The sequence below is a fragment of the Hemitrygon akajei genome, chromosome 5, assembly GCF_048418815.1.
Source record: "Hemitrygon akajei chromosome 5, sHemAka1.3, whole genome shotgun sequence".
Lineage (NCBI taxonomy): Eukaryota > Metazoa > Chordata > Chondrichthyes > Myliobatiformes > Dasyatidae > Hemitrygon > Hemitrygon akajei.
The window spans coordinates 134,599,187-134,619,860 of NC_133128.1; the positions used below are offsets into that span (position 1 = coordinate 134,599,187).

The 20,674-nt window shown below is 41.5% G+C and overlaps 1 protein-coding gene across 3 annotated transcripts in view; it reads left to right on the plus strand.

Moving 5' to 3' along the window:
• Positions 1-9,178: 9,178 nt before the first annotated feature.
• creb1b (cAMP responsive element binding protein 1b) overlaps positions 9,179-20,674 on the plus strand; it is a 122,493-nt gene continuing 110,997 nt past the window's right edge. For 2 of the 3 annotated variants that reach the window (XM_073046534.1, XM_073046539.1), the window contains exon 1: positions 9,179-9,364. The gene's annotated coding sequence lies outside the window, so the exon portion shown is untranslated. The remainder of the gene's footprint in view (positions 9,365-20,674) is intronic. The other variant, XM_073046535.1, reaches the window with a different exon arrangement.

Below are 20,674 nucleotides of genomic sequence, written 5' to 3' on the forward strand. Positions count from 1 at the left end.
ATGGTGCTAATCAGATAGTCCTGTGAACGTCTAGCCTAGCACCAAGTTTCTCAGTTGCTAAATATTACACACCCACCTGGGAGAGAAGCACTCACACAAATATCTTCAATACACAGCTCCCTACTTCTGTGAGAATAATCTCAGGATCCCTAAAATCCACACTGTCCAATGGCTCCCAACAATGATCACAATAGCACTCCCTGAGATCCGTAAGACAGCAGCCTCAGCAAAATCCTATAAGCATATCCAAAATACGCCCAACAACATTCCAGTTCATCAACTCATTGAAAATGCACCCCAACTTCCCAACTCAAATCCTGAAAACCTTTCTACAACTTGAAAAGCCTTGACTCCTATGACAAGCACAATGAATGGTGCTAATACTGGCACACCAAACCACACTCCCCCCCCCCCCCCGTGTCAATCCAATTGATGACCCACCTTGCTCCTCCTGGGCTTTACTACAGCTACCAGAAAAAGCTGGACAGCAAATAGACTAAGAAGTTGACATGCCAAAACAGCATAAACAGTACACTGACAGGAAGCCTGACAAACCTCAGTTTGCCCCTCTGGTGCCCCAACTCAGGACATCCTCCACTTGGTCCAAACATGCCCTGTCACCAAGATTCAAGACGGCTTTGCCGTGATGCATTGATGCGGCAATGAACTGGAAGAGTGGCTTGACAAAAACCAATTAGAAATGTGAAGAGAGAAACACCTGCCATACGATACAGCAAAGCACTTGTACATGTATGAGGATAGTTAAGGTTTAATTTTTAAAGATCTATTTAGTGATACAGCACAGAACACCCCAGCATCCCCTGACAAACCTGACTAATCCTAATCTAATCATGGACAATTTAAAATGTAAAATTGTAAATTAACCAATTAACCTAAGAAGTACAGCTTTGGACTGTGGGAGGGAACCAAAGGACCCGGAGGAAACCCATGCATTCCACAGAGTGTGCCTACAGAGACTCCTTACAGGACAGCGCTGGAATTTAACTCCAAAAACCCAAATTCCTGAGCTGTAATAGCATTGCACAAACTGCAATGCCATTGTGGTGCCCGAATGGAACTAACTTATTGGGCACTTTATGTATGGACACATTTGCCCAAAAAACCTATTTAGTATTGTACAATTATGACTCTAAAAGACAACAAAGTAACAACTTCAATAAGCTTGAGGAAAAAATGTGTATTGCCTACGATAATTTCAATACCTAAACTATGAGGATGTACGTACATTCTGCTAGGAATACTGTAAATAGGTCAACTGTTGTTTTGACAGTTTGAATGGAATGCCTAAAGAATTTAGGATTAGAATTGTACTATCATGATATGGCAACAATGAATATAGAATTGAGACAGGTTTTTTTATAAACAAATAAACATTTATTTAAACTCTGCTCAATAAAAATGAAAAGTAAACAAACGACTAACTTAACCGGAAGTTAACTGCTATACGGCAACTTGAACAGTCCTTATCCCTGCAAGAGTAAGTGCTACACCTGTCCCTACACCTCCTCTCTTACCACCATTCAGGGCCCCAAACAGTCCTTCCAGGTGAGGCAATACTTCACTTGTGAGTCTGTGGGGGTAATCTATTTCATCTGGTGCTCCCGGTGCGGCCTCCTCTACATCGGCAAGACCCGACGCAGATTGGGGGACCGCTTCATCGAGCACCTCCGCTCCGTCCGCCACAATAGACAGTTGCCACCTACTTCAACTCTGCTTCACATTCTCATTCGGATATGTCCATACATGGCCTCCTCTACTGACATGATGAGGCCATACTCAGGTTGGAGGAGCAACACCTCATATACTGTCTGGGTAGTCTCCAGCCCCTTGGTATGAACATTGAATTCTCCAGCTTCCAATAATTCCCTCTCCCTCCCTTCCCCCATCTCACTTTCACTCTGCCTCCCCTTCCAGCTGCCTATCACCTGTCTCATGATTCTGTCTTCTGTCTTCTTCTACTACCCATAGTGCTTTCCCCTTACATTCCTTCTTCACCTTTCCTGCCTATCCCCTCCCCCACCCTTTGATCTTTCCTCTGATTGGTTTTTTACCATCCTTCTCCTTCCCACCCTCCCCCCACCTTCTTTATGGGGCCCCTGCCCCCTGCTTCTTCAGTCCTGATGAAGGGTCTCGGCCCGAAACATTGACTGCTCTTTTCAACAGATGCTGCCCGACCTGCTGAGTTCCTCCAGCTTGTTTGTACGACTTAAAGCGATAAATGCGAACACAGTTCTTAAAGTGATAAATGCGAAAGTCCAAATGATTTATAGTCAATTAGGAGAGACTTTACTGAAGTAATGAATTCCTCGACAACGTGACGTTATTGCTGATCCCAGCCGAAATATGCCTTGCCCAAAGGATTCACAATGAAGGAAATAAAAACGGCTTGAAGGAACTGACCTTTTCCTTGGTGAATAACACTGCACCCAACCCTTTCTGCTCTTACAATGCAGGGGCTATCTCGGATGCAGGTTACTATTTCCGGAAGGAAGATCCAATAAGGTCGACCCTATATTACCACCAACAACACCAACTTTACTCGATCCTTCGGGTTTCCGTACTTCGGTAAATCTTCACTGTCCAATACTTAAGACTTTAAAATTAAATTGAAGATACATCAAACATAACTGGCAGTGATTTTCAAAACTGCCAGCACAATGACAATGTACCTTACAGTAAGAATTAAAACTCCACTTTAAAACAAAACTGTGTCATGAAACCAAATACGCAGCATAACGGAGTAATGTACAACTTAAACAGCGTCCCAACAAAACTCCTGCGTCACAGCAGGCTTTCCCCATTTTATACCTGTTGAAAACAGGCCATCACATGACCTCACACTGGCGGGAAAATTACATCATGTGACCTCATACTGGCAGTAAAATACATCACCCCACCATCACAAGGCCATTACATCATGCTCACCAGATACTCAATTACATCATGGTCATGAGACAGTCACAAGATACCCACAGGGTATGTAACAATACAAATAACATTAGCTAATGTTAAAGTGTGTAAAGGCTAATTACAAGACTGGCCTTAGATTATAAATGACTAAGATTCAGTTCTAGTCAAAAAGTACTAGAAAGTAGGTAAGTTACATCAAACTTATAAAGGATATAGATTCCAAGTGAATTGCTCTGATCAACATATTATGTAAGCACTGGAGTTGCTGAAAAGAAAAGCTTCATAAAGCAAATACAAAATTTAATAGATTGCAGGCTAAGATATTATGAGGGTTGTGTTCCTAGAAAATGATCTGTTTTGCGATTTTCCATAACATAAAGCAGGCATCAAGGAATGTGATATGAAAAAAATGTGCTTACTTATTTGCTTTTTCTCATATAAACTACCTAACAGTGAATTTAATTTCATATAACAAGGTATTGTATAGTGATTTATGAGCACTCAAAGGACAAATTTCCATTACCCGAATGGCTGAAACACAGGGATAACCTGTTTTGCCATCAAAAAGTTTGCGTAATGTGGTACTGTTTATCTCCAGGTGAAATGGCTAATAAAATCATCAGATTTAGTTTTAAGTACGGGAGTGGAAAAGAAGCTTCCATTGCCAGAGACCAAATCTGGAAGCTCTAAGTCTCGCAAACAATTCAGGGCAATTTTTCAAAGCATGGTTGGAAGTAAGAACTCAGTAAATGGAATAGCTTGTGACAAATGGCATGGATTCACTTCAGGAGAAGCTGGATATACTTAAGAAATAAAGGTACAGAACAGTATGCTAAGAGTTCAAAGTAAATTTATTATCAAAGTACATATGTCACCATATATAACTGAGATTCATTTTCTTGCAAGCATTCACAGTAAATAGATATATAATAATAATAAAAAATAAGCAATTAGGAGTCTCTTTGTCCTGCCATGGAATGTGAGGGTTTTCTCCAGGTGCTCTGGTTTCCACGCACAGTGCAAAGACATACCGGTTAGCAGGCTGATATGTCATTGTAAATTGTCCTCTGATTAGGCTGGGGTTAATCAAGGGTTGCTGGGCGGCACAACTTGAAGGGCCTGTTCAGTGTTGTATTTCAATCAATCAGTAAATAAATGCATATTGAGAACATGAGATGAAGAGGCATTGAACGTGAGTCCATAGGTTCTGGGAACAGTTCAGTGTTGTGGTGAGTGAAGTTATCCCCTCTGGTTTAAGAGTCTGATGATTGAGGGATAATATCTGTTCCTGAACCTGGTGCTGTGGGCCATGAGGCTCCAACTTCTTTCCTGATGGCCGTAGCAAGAAGAGAGAATGTCCTGGATGGTGGAAGTCTTTTATGACGGATGCTGCTTTCCTGCAAAATTGCTCCATGTAGATGTGCTCAAAGGTGGGGAGGACTTCATCCATGAAAGAATCGGCTTATCTACTACCGTAGATTCCGGACTACAGAGCGCACCTGATTAAAAGCCGCTGGCTCTAATTTTAGAAATAAAACCAATTTTTTAATTGTAAAGGCCGCATCGGATTTTAGGCCGCACCGGATTTTCGGCCGCAGGTGTCCCACGTTGTAATATGAGATATTTACACAGAAAGATATTACACGTGAGGATTTTTTTAACTTTTAATTAAATCCATATGGTAACAAAAACAAATACATATTGCAAATGCTTTTTTTCGAACCGTGCCCGTACGCGGCTACTTTTAAATATACGTTGCGTATACTTCTTTACTGAACAACATTCCAATATCTCCTAACGACTGGTAAAAAAATATATATATTGCAGCCTACCAGGAAAAGTTATTGATCACCTTTAACTTAAAAGCAGCGTTCACTCAGATCCAAAGCCGCTCGCGTAATGCGCTCCCCCCTCCTTTCCGTTTATCGCAAACCGGCATTTTCCCACAAGACACCGCGAAACCGGGTGTGATGTCATAGCATCCCGCGATGTAGTACAGAAAACAAATATAGTTAAAACTCTTCTAACTTTAACTAGAAAATGAATTACTAAGCGAAAATATTATAAACTAAGTAGGCAGCACAATGCTTCGAGTGTTTTCCATGTTGATGAGGGTGAGTACAAATGACTGATTTACAATAATTTAATTGTGAAAGTGCGCTTGATTTATCGTACAATTTCATTGGACCTCTGTGAACTACTCATCAATTTTATTGGTCTACTGTTATGAGGCAAAATGTTTACGAGGCGGCATGAAAAAAAACCATGCATTAGCCGCTTCGGATTATAGGCCGCAAAGTTCAAAGCTGTTCAAAATGTGGGAAAAAAGTAGCGGCTTAAAATCCGGAATCTACGGTACTTTTTTTGGCCAGAGAAGACTCATATGGACATTTTTTTTGTACTATAGTCTTAAAATAACTCCCCTTATTCCAATGAATTGCATCATGAACATCTACATCTGCCTGAAAGGGTACACAGGACAAATGGAATAAATTTGCACCATAATTTGCAGAACTGTAGAGATAAAGATCCCAGGTCCCTCTCTGCCTCTCTCCCCTTTCAACTTTCTGCTTCTTTATCTCTACAGTTCTTTCATGCTTATCCCCTCCCCCCTTTATCTTTCCTCTGATTGGTTTTCCACCTGGCGCCTCTTGGCCCTACCCCCTCCCCTATCTCTATTACTGGGCTTCGGCCCTCTCTTCCCCCCCATTCCTGATGAAGGGTCTCGGCCTGAAACGTTGGCTACTCTTTTCTCACGGATGCTGCCTGACCTGCTGAGTTCTTCCAGCGTTGTGTACGTATTCTTTGATCCACAGCATCTGCAGTTGTATTTTTGTGTTTTTTACTTCATACTGTTCCAAGGTGAGTAAAACACACTTATAACTATGATTATTTTGGATATGTGTAATTTATGTTAATTTAAAAGTATCTTAACTTATTCTTGTCCTCATCTGGTAATGTACTGTGCTGCTGTCTATATAGGCCTATAACAACAACAAACCTGAACTTGAACCTGCAGTCACCTCCGGCTCAAAGAAATATTTGCAATAATTGTGTTCAGAAATTGAAGTTTTCAACACAGAACATCCCTCGTAAAGTAAAAAAGCAAACAGTCTATAACCAACTGTATTTTCAAACATATCCACACTTCAAATGAAACTAAATTGCATAACCCTGGATTAGACTTTGCAGAGATACCAAACTGTTTTTATAGATATTGGTAACAAATATTTTCCTACATATGTATCATGCTGGGGATTATGCTTCTGAGCACTGTTATTCCATCATTTTTTTCAGCGATCCAATACCTTTCTTAACAAGTAAAAGTGCAATCCACAAGAGTTAACTTACGATTCATTCCTACATATACTATCCTTGCCTATTCATAAAAAAGGCAACTATTACAGATGAAGTCCTACAGAAATGAATACTGGGCACTCAACTAATTATGTAGTATTGAAAGAGATTAAAATAAGACTGTTATGGATCCAAATTTCCTTATAATACTAAACTAGGGGGGGAAAGAAGACTTTAACAATGCAGAAATTCTGTGCAAGGATTAAGTGAAATAGGCAAGAAGGCGGAGTATAATATGAGAACATGTGGTTATACATTTTAATAGAGATTAGAGGATACTTTTAAAATTGTGGTAAACTAGTAAATGGTTATCTACAAGGGGATCTTAATAAGGTCATGAGATGTGCACAGTAAATGTACGGCAAGTTATTAAATCTGTGTTGATATGTTGGTCTTTATTGCAAGGGGGTTAGAGTACAAAATTGAGAAAAGTAAGAGGTAAAATTATACAGGGCTTCAATAGGAAATCATTTGGATTACCTTGTACAATCTAGACACTTTACCTTAAGGAGTATGCCTTATTTGAGTTACTGCAATTCACATAATCAATTCTGGGAATGAGTCCAATAAAATGTTAAGATTGGGTTATTGTTCAGGGAGGAAGCACTGACACATTGTAATAGAATGTAATCACATGATTGGACAACGAACGTAGAAAAAGACATGTATTTCTTTATATTGTTATTTCCAATAACATTTTTAAACTAGACTTTAGTCACTGAAGTTTAGTAGAATGAAAGCTGATCTTGCCAAAAAATACAAGAATCTTTTTCCAACTTATGATCCCTTCAACTGCCAGAGCCACTAACTGAGATCTACCAAATATGTTGAACACGCCACTATCCCATCTGGAAACAAACCCAATCCATTTTAACTGCTGCTCAGAAGCACCCGTCAGGGAAGAGACTCGTGCATGTGCCTTCTTCTGGCTGATAAATGCAGAAGAATGAGATGAGAGATATTATGATATACAAACTCCTTAAAAACAACACAAAAAATGTTACAGGACCTAACGAGGTTAACCAACACCAATGGAGGGAAATGGCAGTCAGTGATTCATGTTGCAACTCTGGACTGGACTGAAAGACAGACAGGAGATAGCCAATATAAAAAGATGGATAATATGCTATATCTTTCAGTCCAGATGAAGGGATTTATAACCATCAACTGTCTATTTCCTCAATAGATGCTGCCTGGCCTGCTTTTCCTTCTGCCTTTTGTCTGTTGGTCCAAATTTCAAGCATATGCCTTCTTTGGTCTCCAGACTCCTTAAAAAGATTGAGTAGATAGTAACAGACTTTGCTCCTCAGCCTGAGATATTTAAAATAGTTAATAGACGGAGACACAAGAGACTACAGACATTGTGATCTGAAGCAAAAGCAATTTGCTGGAGGAACTCAGTGGTCAGGAAACATATATGGAGGCAAAGCACTGTTGGACACCAATTTGATCACTCAATAATAGCTTCAGATTCCGAAGCCAAGACGGAAGCGACAAATATTTTATTTTATCGAATGGAGTTGTATCTAGTGGAGTTCTCTACCTGTCAGAACTATGGATGGTGAGTATACACAAGGCTCAGAATGAGAGTTCTTTTAGCTACTGCAACAATCAGATGGTAGGGATCAGATGGAAAATTGAACATGCTATGATGATTGCTATGTTTTGACTTAACGGCAGACACAGCCAGAGGAGCTGCATGAATCAATCCTGATGTCAATTCTTCTAACTCATAAACATGAGAAGATCTGCAGATGCTGGAAATTCAAGCCACACACACAAAATGCTGGTGGAACGCAGCAGGCCAGGCAGCATCTATAGGAAGAAGTACAGTCAACATTTCCGGTCAAGGCCCTTCGTTAGGACTAACGGAAAAAGGAGATAGTAAGAGATTTTAAAGTGGGAGAGGGAGGGATAAAGCTAAGAGCTGGAAAGTTGATTGGCAAGGCTGGAGAGGGGGGAGATTCATGGGATGGAAGGCCTTGCAAGATAGAAAGGGGGAGGGGAGCACCAGAGGAAGACGGAGAACAGGCTTTTTTTTCTCTTTCCCTCTCACAATAACTTCTTGCCTGTTCTTTATCTTCTTCTGGTGCTCCCCCTTCTCCAGCCTTGTATCCCTTTTGTCAATCAACTTTCCAGCTCTTAACCATCCCTCCCCCTCCTGTCTTCTCCCATCATTTCGGGTCTCCCCTTCCCTCTCCCACTTTCAAATTTTTTTATTATCTCTTTTTTCCATTAGTCCTGACGAAGGGTCTCGGCCCGAAACATCGACAGCGCTTCTCCCTATAGATGCTGCCTGGCCCGCTGCGTTCCACCAGCATTTTGTGTGTGTTGCTTATAACTCATAATCATTTCACTCACGTTAGTTCTTTTGGATTAACATTATCTCAGTGAAGCTAGATTAAAGCCAACCTTTGCCACTGATCTCAGCGTTATAGAGAATTAAAGGCACCACACCTCAAAACAAAAAAAATACAAGGGTCGCGCATGCGCGACATGATGGCGGAACAGCACGCGGACAGAGAAGCATACGCATGTGCGGCATCTAGGCGGTTTCCCTCAGGCTGGGAGCGCGTTCTCGATTGCAAAGGTTACTCCCGCGAACAGTAAAAAAATACAAAAATCTTTTTCCAACTTAAGATCCCTTCAACTGCAACAGCCGCTAACTGAAACCTACCAAATACGTAAAAAAAAAACACGCCACTGTCTCTCGCCCAAGAACCAAACCCAGTCCACCTCAACCGCCGCTCAGAAGCCCCCCGCCAGGGGGAAAAGAGGCCAGTGCGCGTGACTGTGCCTTCGGCCGGCCGGGATGCGCAGGCGCGAGGCCGCAGGCGCAGTGGGTTCGTCCCCGCCCGCTCTCGACGGGCCGTTAGTTCCGCGGGCGGCCGTGCGCGCGCGCGCGAGAGGGCCGGGATCCGTGCGCTGGAGCGGCTGCGAGCCAGTGGCTGGTTCGTTCAGTCAGTGAGGGAGAGAGTGACGCGGTGGAGGTGTAAGGGACTGACGCGGTGTTTACGTCTCGGTGTGAGTGTCCAGTGGCAGCAGAGAGAGCCGGGCACTGAGGGAAATAAAGCCGGTAAGACACAGAGTGAGACAAACGAGGGCCCCGCAGGGTTGGAGGTAGCCGATAGAGCCTGGCCGGCTGCGAGGGAGGGTAGGTGTGGTGTGGATGAGTAACAGCAGTTTTCTCCTGGAACCGAACAATGGCGGCTGCGAGTGAACAAGGCTCCCAGACGAGTCTGGAGAGGGGGGAGAAAGGCTCTCTCAGTTTCTGCGGCAGTCTCTTGCAGTACTTACATTGAAAAGGAATTCCCCCCGCCCCCAACCTTTACAGGGATAAAAAAAACCGCCAAAAGTCCTAACCTAACCACCAGCCATTTTCTCACTTGCGATTTTTAGTTTAGCGTGAAATAGTTTTTTTAAAATATAAATGCAGCTAGCAAAAAACATTTCCCCGTCTTAAACTACTTTTTATAAGTGTTAAAGATACGGGTGCCAGGCCCTAACTTAACATACTGCGAGACCACGAGTGCAGATTTCCTGTGCTCCTGGTGTCCTAACTACAAAAAATCCTTTGTACAATTTTTTATTTCTTAAGGATTGAAAGTAGGATTTTGTTGTACATGTGCTCTCAGTTCAAAAGTACAGAAATACAAATTAAGTTACATGTAATTGCGTAGAATAAATTTTCTCGTATAGGAAACACGTTCATCGAGACCAATTTTTAATATAAGTTAAAAAAAATGCAGCTAAATTACTGTTTCTGATTCGTCATACTGTTCATGGGAGTTGTAGAGAATGTTAACTACACACAAAGTACAACTTCACCTGAGTGGGACATGAGGGTCCTTGGATTTGACAGTGTAAATGCTCAACGTGTTCAAAAAGTCTTCATCCGGTGATCATGGCATCAAACATAAGGGACAAGCCATTTAGGATTAAAGGAGCAATTTCTTCACGCAGAAAGGGTGGTGAATCTGGAATTCTGCATGCCAGAGTGCTGTGAGGGTTCAGTCATTTTTTTGGTATTTACAACAGATCAATAAATTTCTGGATGTTAGACAAAACAAGGGCTATGGCAGGGAAATAGTGTTGAAATGACAACCATGAGCTTGTCGAATGATGGAAGTAGGCTTATGGAACAGAATAGGCTGCTCATTCTCTGATTTCTTGTGTTCCTGATTATGTATTTAATAATGAGGAATTATGATGGCACACAGCCTAGCTTTTCTATGTTGAGGGTAATGTTACATATTTGCTGTTAACTATTTAAGTTGGATATCTCCAGATCTTCAAAAATAACATTTTTGTACTGGCAAATTGTCTTGCAGCATCCAGTACATTAAGCCATCCTGATAAAATGGCTGTTGAAATCAACGTGTCTGACTAGGAGGCCCTTTGTCTTTGGAAACTGTTATTCACATAAAATGTTTGATATATTTTTGTTTTAATGAAATATTGTTTCTATAATATGTCATTGTGCCTGTTTACTTAGTTGGATGTGAATATATTGGAGGCCTATTTATAGTTATTTCAGTTGCAAACTGGTTTAGAAGCCATTCACACTTTCATGATATCTGAAGAAAAGGAGCTGGAGTAAATTGCTATGAGTCAATTAACTGTAATTTTCTTAAATATAGACTTGGGAGTTTGCCTGGTCTTACTCACCTAGTGGCTGGAATCTGTTCTTCATCTGATTTAGCTGTCACCAGATCTAGTTGGATCAGAGCAAAACCTACTGAACCCCTCTGTCTGACATTTGTGTATCCACACAGGGGTTATTTTGATACTCCATCTATTAAATTTCCATCTGAGTTTCATTGGTACCATCACCTTGGATCCTATAACCCTGGCAATATGAGTGGTCATAGAGAAGTACAGCACAGAAACAGGCCCTTTGGCCCATCTAGTCCATGCCAAAACCATTTATTCCCATTGACCTGCATCAGGATCATAGCCCTTAATGCCCCTACTATCCATGTACCTATCCAAACTTCTCTTAAACATTGAAATCATACTTGCATGCAACACTTGTGCTGGCAGTTCATTCCACACTCTCATGACCCTCTGAGTGGAGAAGTTTTTCATTATGTTCCCCTTAAACTTCTCATCTTTCACCCTTAACCCATGACCTTTGGTTGTAGTCCCACCCAACCTCAGTGGGAAAAGCCTACTTGCATTTGCCCTATCTATACCCCTCATAATTTTGTATACCTTTATCAAATCTCATCTCAGTCTTTATGTTCTAAAGAATACAGTCCTAGCTTATTAAATCTTCTTTAGCTCAAGACCTCCAGCCCCAGCAACATCCTTGGAAATTTTTTCTGTTCTCTTTCAACCTTGTTTACATTTTTCCTGTAGGCAGGTGACCCAAAACTGCACACAATGCTCCGAATTAGGCCTCACCAACATCTTACACGCCTTTAACAAAACATCCCACCACCTGTAGTCAATACATTGATTTATGAAGGCTATTGTGCCAAAAGTTTTCGTTATGACATTGCCTACCTGTGACACCACTTTCAACAAATTATGGACCTGTATTCCCAGATCCTTTTGTTCTACCACACCCCTCAGTGTCTTAACGTTCACTGTGTAAGACCTACCTTGGTTGATCCTACCATCTGCCATATTTCAGCCCATTTTCCCAGTGATGCAGATCTTTCTGCAATCCATGTTAGCCTTTCTCGCTGTCCATTATACCCCCAATCTTGGTGTCATCTGCAAATCTGCTGGTCAAGTCAGCCACATTATCATCCAGACAATTGACACAGATGACAAACAACAAAGGACCCAGCACCGATCCCTGTGGCATACCACTAGTTACAGGCCTCCAATCAGAGAGGCAACCCTCTCCTACCACTCTTTGGCTTCTCCCACAAAGCTAATGGCTAATCCAATTTACTACTTCGTTTTGAATGCTGAGTGACTGAATTTTCTTGACCAACCTCCCATGCAGGACCTTATCAAGTACCTTACTAAAGTCCATGTAAACAACATTCAGTGCTTTGTCTCATCCACTTTCTTGGTAAATACTTAAATATCCAGTCCATTAGAATACTTTCCAATAACTTACAACAACTGATGTCAGACTCACCAGCCTATACTTTCTTGGTTTTTCGCTTAGAGCCTTTTTAAACAGCAGACCAATTTTTGCTATCCTCTGGTACCTTTTCTGTCACTAAGGATGATTTAAATACCTCTGCTAGGGCCCCAGCAATTTCTGCCCTTGCCTCTATAGGGTCTGAGGGAACACCTTGTCAGGCCATGGGGATTTATCCACCCTGATTTGCCTCAGAGTAGTAAACACCACCTCCTCTGTAATCTGTACAAGGTCCATGAAGTTGATGCCACTTTGCCTCACTTCTATAGACCTTGTGTTCGTCTCCTGATTAAATATACAGGTATTCCCCGCTTTTCGAAAGTTCGCTTTACGCCACTTCGCTTTTACGAAAGACCTACATTAGTAGCTGTTTTTGCTAACCGAAAGAAATCCAAAGAGGATTTTTGCTTTTATGAAAAAAGGCGAAAAGCGAAAATAGAGTTCAGCGTTTGCTTTGCAGTGAGCTGTTACAGAGGCAGCGCGCACCCTGAGCAGCGGGAGTGGCACTGCCAAGCTCCTTCCCTGGGAACTACCCTCAGCATCAAGCCGCCATAGCTTTGAACTGTGTCTGTGAGCATCTGTGCTTTATCTTGATTTATTTTGTGCATCCATTTGCAAGATGTGTCCTAAGGTATCAGAAAAGCCTAAGAGAGCTTGTAAGGGTGTTATGCTTAGCGTAAAACTGTACGTAATTAAGCGTTTCGATTGTGGTGAGCAAAATAAAGACATGGTGCGTGTGTTGAACTTGCCTGTGTCCACCATTCGTACTATTTACACGTAGAGAGAAAGAATCTTGAAAGCTGCGTATATTACTATTGGTTCTGCTAGTAGCAAAGTGGTCTGTTTTAGTTGGCATCCAGTAATGGATAAAATGGAAAGTCTATTGCTTGATTGGATTGATGGGTGTACAAAACAAAACCGTTAAGTTATCTCATACTTAAGGAGAAATCAGTCAAGCTGAAACAGAAAGCACTGGACGATGGTGATGAAAGTGTTGTGAAGTGAAACTACGCTGTAATACATTATTTCTCCTTTATATAGGCTGTGTATTTATCATATCATTCCTGCTTTTACTCTGTGTTAGTGTTATTTTATGTTTTATATGTTATTTGGTATGATTTGGTAGGTTATTTTTTGGGCCTGGGAACGCTCAAAAATTTTTCCCATATAAATTAATGGTAATTGCTTTTTTGCTTTACGCCATTTCGGCTTATGAAAGGTTTCATAGGAATGGTCTACTTTCAGATAGCGGGGGAAACCTGTAGATACAAACAATCCATTTAAGATCTCCCCTATCTGTTTTGGCTCCACACATGGATTGCTATTCTGGTCTTCCAGAGAACCAATTTTATCCCTTGCAATTCTTTTGCTGTTAACATACTTGTAGAATTCCTTAGGATTCTCCTTTGTCTTGTCTGCTAGAGCAACTTCATGCCTTCTTTTAGCCTTTCTGATTTATTTCTTGTGTTCTCTTGCATTTTTTTTAACTCCGTAAGCCCCTCATTTGCAATAAGCCCCTCCTTTTTTCTCTTAACTAGTGCCTCAATGTCTCTTGAAAACCAAGGCTCCCTGCACTTTACTGTTTATTCTGACAGGCACACATAAGGCCTCCCACTTATCAAGTACACCTTTGCCAGAAAACAGCCTGTCCCAATCCACATTTGCCAGATCATTTCTGAAAGCATCAAAATTGGCCTTTCTCCAATTTAGAATCTCAAACTGCCGATCGGATCAATCTTTATGCATATTTACTTTGAAACTAATGGCATGGCCACTGGATGGAAAATGTTCCCCTACATAAACTTCTGTCGCCTGCCCTGTCTAATTCCCTAATCACACACACTCTTCTTGGGACTTCTACGTACTGATGGAGGAAACTTCCCTGAACTTTTGTGAGAAACTCTGACCTATCTAGTGGTTTTACAGTGTGGGATTCCCAGTCAATATGTGGAACGTTTAAAATCATCTACTTTAACAACCTTCTGTTTCTTGCAACAGTCTATGATCTTTTTTTCAAATTTGTTACTCTGAATCCCTAGAACTATTGGCTAGTCTGTATTATAGCCCCATCAACATGGTCATACCTTTCTTATTTCTCAGTTTCACACATAATGCCTCACTAGTCGAGTTCTCCAGTCTGTCCTGACAGAGCACTGCTATGATATTTTCTGCTGTCCAGATTCTTTGAGTAAAGTATCACCTCCATTTGGTCTTCCAAAACCAAAACCATAATCTCAGGATTACTGCCTGTGCCATGTAAGAATGAGTATAGGAATAGAATGAGGTGGAGGATAAATGCGTGAGGGTTTGGAGCAGGGGGCAGGGATTCAGATTTCTGGATCATTGGGACCTCTTCTGGGGCAGGTGGGACTTGTACAAAAAGGACAGGTTGCACTTGAATCCGAGGGGGACCAATATCCTGGTGGGGAGGTTTGCTAAGGCTATTGGGGAGAGTTTAAACTAGAATGACTGGGGGTTGGGAACCAAACTGAAGTGATGGAGGAAAGGGAGGTTGGCTCACAAATAGAGAAAGCTTGGAGACAGTGCGAATGGGAGGATAGGCAGGTGATAGAGAAAGGACGCGCTCAGTCCGATGGTTTGAGATGTGTCTATTTTAATGTGAGGAGTATCATGAATAAAGCGGATGAGCTTAGAGCGTGGATCAGCACTATGGCTACTTCAAGTGCCAGGCTTTAGATGTTTCAGAAAGGATTGGGAGGAAAGCAAAAGAGGTGGGTGTGTGGCACTGTTGATCAGAGATAGTGTCACTGTTGCAGAAAAAGAGGAAGTCATGGAGGGGTTGTCTGCGGAGTCTGTGGGTGGAAGTGTGGAATAGGAAGGGGTCAATAACTCTACTGGGTGTTTTTTTTAAATATAGGCGACCCAATAGTAACAGGGACATTGAGGAGCAGATAGGGAGACAAATTCTGGAAAGGAGTAATAATAACAGGGTTGTTGTGGTGGGAGATTTTAATTTCTCAAATATTGATTGGCATCTCCCTAGAGTGAGGGGTTTAGATGGGGTGGAGTTTGTTAGGTGTGTTCAAGAAGGTTTCTTGACACAATATGTAGATAAGCCTACAAGAGAAGAGGCTGTACTTGATCTGGTATTGGGAAGTGAACCTGTTCAGGTGTCAGGTTTCTCAGTGGGAGAGCATTTTGGAGATAGTGATCACAATTTTATCTCCTTTACAATAGCATTGGAGAGGGATAGGAACAGACAAGTTAGGGAAATGTTTAATTGGAGTAAGGGGAAATATGAGGCTATCAGGCAGGAACTTGGAAGCATCAATTGGAAACATGTTCTCAGGGAAACGTACGGAAGAAATGTGGGAAATGTTCAGGGGATATTTGCATGGGGTTCTGAGTAGGTACGTTCCAATGAGACATGGAAAGGGTGGTAGGGTACAAGATCCATGGTGTACAAAGGCTGCTGTAAATCTAGTCAAGAAGAAAAGAGGAGTTTACAAAAGGTTCACAAAAACTAGGTAATGATAGGAATTGTGGAAGATTGTAAGGCTAGCAAGAAGCAGCTTAAGAATGAAATTAGGAGAGACAGAAGGGGCCATGAGAAGGCATTGGTGGACAGGATTAAGGGAAACCCCAAGGCATACTGCAACTATGTAAAGAGCAAAAGGATAAGACGGAGGTACTTAATGAACACTTTGCTTCAGTATTTACTACGGAAAAGGATCTTGTGATTGTAGGGATGACTTGCAGTGAACTGAAAAGCTTGGGAATGTAGATATTAAGGAAGAGGATGTGCTGGAGCTTTTGGAAAGTATCAAGTTGGATAAGTCACCGGGACCGGATGGGATGTACCCCAGGCTACTGTGGAAAGTGAGGAAGGAGATTGCTGAGCCTCTGGCAATGATCTTTGCATCATCAATGAGGACAGGAGAGGTTCCTGGGGATTGGAGGGTTGTGGATGTTGTTCCTTTATTCAAAAAAGGGAGTAGGGATAGCCCAGGAAATTATAGACCGGTGAGTCTTACTTCAGTGATTGGTAAGTTGATGGAGAAGATCCTGAGATGCAGGATTTATGAACATTTGTAGAGGTACAATATGATTAGGAATAGTCAGCATGACTTTGTTAAAGGCAGGTCATGCCTTACGAGCCTGATTGAATTTTTTGAGGATGTGATTAAACACATTGATGAAGGTAGAGCTGTAGATGTAGTGTATATGGATTTCAGCAAGGCATTTGATAAGTTACCCCATGCAAGACTTGTTGAGAAAGTAAGGAGGCATGGGATCCAAGGGGACATTGCTTTGTGGATCAATAACTGGCTTGCCCACAGAAGGCAAAGAGTGTTTGTAGATGGGTCATATTCTGCATGGAAGTTGGTCACCAGTGGAGTGACTCAGGGATCTGTTCTGGGACCCTTACTCTTAGTGATTTTTATAAATGACTTGGATGAGGAAGTGGAGGAATGGGTTAGTAAGTTCGCTGATGACACAAAGATTGGAGTTGTTGTGAATAGTGTGGAAAGCTGTCAGAGGATACAGTGGGACATTGATAGGATGCAAAACTGGGCTGAGAAGTGGCAGATGGAGTTCAACCCAGATAAGTGTGAAGTGGTTCATTTTGGTAGGTCAAATATGATGGCAGAATATAGCATTAATGGTAAGACTCCTAGCAGTGTGGAAGATCAGAGGGATCTTGGGGTCCGAGTCCATAGGACACTCAAAGCTGCTGCGCAGGTTGACTCTGAGGTTAAGAAGGCATATGGTGCATTGGCCTTCTTCAATCGTGGGATTGAGCTTAAGAGCCAAGAGGTAATGTTGCAGCTATATAGGGCCCTGGTCAGAGGAGTACTGTGCTCAATTCTGGTCGCCTTACTACAGGAAGAACGTGGAAACCATAGAAAGGGTGCAGAGCAGATTTACAAGGATGTTGCCTGGATTGGGGAGCATGCCTTATAAGAATAGGTTCCGTGAACTCAGCCTTTTCTCCTTGGAGCGACAGAGAATGAGAGGTGACCTGATAGAGCTGTACAAGAGGCATTGATCGTGTGGATAGTCAGAGGCTTTTCCCCAGGGCTGAAATGGCTAGCACGAGAGGGCTTAGTTTTAAGGTGCTTGGAAGTAGGTACAGAGGAGATGTCGGGTAAGTTTTTTACACAGAGAGTGGTGAGTGCATGGAATGGGCTGCCAGCGGTGGTGGTGGAGGCAGAAATGATAGGGTCTTATAAGAGTCTCTTGGATGGCTGCATGGAGCTTAGGAAAATAGAGGGCTATGGGTAAAGCCTAGGGAGTTCTAAGATGAGGACATGTTCGGCACAGCTTTGTGGGCCGAAGGACCTATATTGTGCTGTATGTTTTCTATGTTTCTATCTTTCTAAATGTCACTGGCCATATCATTCTTCTGTATCAATACTCCTTAATTTTGTTCTCTTTTATCAGATTGGAATGTGGATCACTTTCAGTTGGGAATACTATTATATTTGGTATTTGTATTGTGTGTTGCCTGTTCCTTTTTTTAATATGTCTGCAAGCGTTATGCCCCCCCCCCCACACAAATCTATTTTAATCTCTATTGAATAAAACCAGTCGAATCATTCTGTCACCAGCCTGTGGTCAAGTTCAAGTTTATTGTCATCTGACTGTACATATATACAACCTGCGGTTCACAGTGCACCTCTAAAACATCACATATAGAACATAAAATATGACCACAAATAAGTTGATAAAATATATAATTCAAAGTGCATGTAGCGCACCACTCTGGTAAACAGTAAACAGCTCACTATCCTAGTGATGAGACTCGGTGGTAGGGCATTCATTAGTCTCATAGCCTGAGGGAAGAAACTGTTACCCAGTCAGGCAGTCCTAGTCCTAATGCTGTTGTATCTCCTTCCCCACAGAGTTGGGACTTCTACCTGATTTATTAAATGGATAATTCATAATTTCTTTCAGTTAAGCATTGCTTCTGTGGAAACCCTAATAAACTTTTTCCTTTTCTCCATTTTCAGTCATTGTGTTTGCTTAAACCTGATTGCAGCTTCAGTAGCAACACGAGTGAATCTGCAGATGCTGGAAATAAATAAAAACACAAAATGTTGGCAGAACTCAGCAGGCCAGACAGCATCTATGGGAGGAGGTAGTGATGACGTTTTGGGCCGAAACCCTGGGTTTCAGCCCGAAACGTCGTCACTACCTCCTCCCATAGATGCTGTCTGGCCTGCTGAGTTCTGCCAGCATTTTGTGTTTTTATTTGCAGCTTCAATACTTTGTTTGACTTCAAAGTTCAGTGTGCAGTTGCATAGCTTACTTCCACTCCCAAAAGTACCTACCTCCATCACTTCCCATTCTTTGAAATGTGTAAAATTCTTCAGAGGCTTGACTACGAAAGCTTCCCATAGGCGAGTTATTTAGAATAAGGGGTCAGTTGGAGAGGAAGATAAATTTGAACACTCAAGTGCTGAAATCTCTGTCCAGGAGTGCTGTGGAGGATCCCTTGCTGAGATATCGTAGTCAATAATTGATTGATTTTCTTAACATCTAAAAAAACTATTAAAGTATTGCATGAAACTGGTGTTATGGAAAAGGTCGATCACAATCTTATTGAATGGTGAAGCAGTCATGGGATTTCAGTAGCGAGTTATTGCTTATAAAATGGCATTCGGCTTGGTTGTCATTTCTAGGATCAATCCTTTCAATGTTTTTGTGGTTGACTTTCCAATGTTGGGCATAAACCTGTGCTTTTTTTCTATATCTTTCTTAAGATCATCATTCTAGATACAGGATTCCCCCCGCTATCTGAAAGTAGAGCGTTCCTATGAAACCTTTCGTAAGCCAAAATGACGTAAAGTGAAGAAGCAATTACCATTAATTTATATGAGAAAAGTTTTTGAGCGTTCCCAGACCCAAAAAAACCTACCAAATCATACCAAATAGCACATAAAACCTAAAATAACACTAATATATAATAAAAGTAGGAATGATATGATAAATACACAGCCTATATAAAGTAGAAATAATGTATGTCCAGTGTAGTTTCACTTACCAGAGTCGGGAAGATGTAGGCAAAACCAATTTGTAAAAATCATCGGCATGTACACGCATGCGCATACACACCTGCCCGCACAAGTCTTCATGGTCATGGTAGTCTTTCTTGGGGTAAACACAAGTTTAAAGCGGGCGCCTTTTTTCAAAGTGAAAATCCTCTTCGGATTTCTTTTGGTTAGCGAAAACAAGTACTAATGTAAGTCTTTTGTAAAAGTGAAGTGGCATAAAGTGAACTTTTGTAAAGCGGGAGACACCTGTACTTTCTTTTCCTTGTGTGCATGTTTCTTTCTGTCTAAAGCTCACTAGGATGTTTACCTGTTTGGAGGAGGGTCATGCTAAATGCATCATGACGTATTGATGTTAATGAGAAATGGTTATCAAATAACAGTATTTCAGGAAATCAGGTTTGTGAATAGGAAGGCTTTTTTTGGTAGATGCCACCATCAGAAAAGTATATAATTAATTTGAACTACATTTACTTCTACTTATAAGTACGGTATGTTTGTAATTTTTGCTATGTCCTGAAATTTCCGGTTCCTTAAATGTTGTTTGTGAATTCAGTTATGATTAATACCAGTAGAAAATATTCTTTTCTAAAGATGCAAGTTATTTAAAAATATATATATAATGGTTCATCACAATTTTTGCATGTACAGGCAGTCCCCGGGTTACGTATGAGTTCCGTTCCTGAGTCCGTCTTTAAGTCGGATTTGTACGGAAGTCAGAACAAGTAAATCCGGTATTATTTAGCGTCAGTTAGTCAAATATTTGTCTTAGTATATAGTATATATTTTACCTTTCTATGCATATAAAACACTTAAGAAACGTATGTATTCCAATAATTAAACCACTGCATTGCTTAGTAATAATTGTAGCTTTAATCAGGGCAGCACCTTTCACATGCTCCATTATTCTCACTTTATCCGTTATCCTTTAAAATTGTTCTGATCGTTGACCGACTGTAACCTAACGCTTTTCCAATGACTGTGTTTCAGCTTTTTCCAAACGCTTTATTATTTCTATTTTCAATCGCGATCGCTTCCCATCAATGGAACAGAAACACTGCGGGCGGCGGCTCCGGAGTTTTACTGGCTCCCGAGGTCCACTGGGTCCTAAGGACCACCGCATTGAGACAGGCCAAATGGGACAAGTGGGGGCTGTGCTGGGTTTGGGTATTTGATCATCCACAATATTCCGTGTGGGAATTTAAACTGGAGGTGGCAGTGCTTTTTTTTATGAGGTCGAGTTGCGAGCTCGATGTCAACTTGGTAC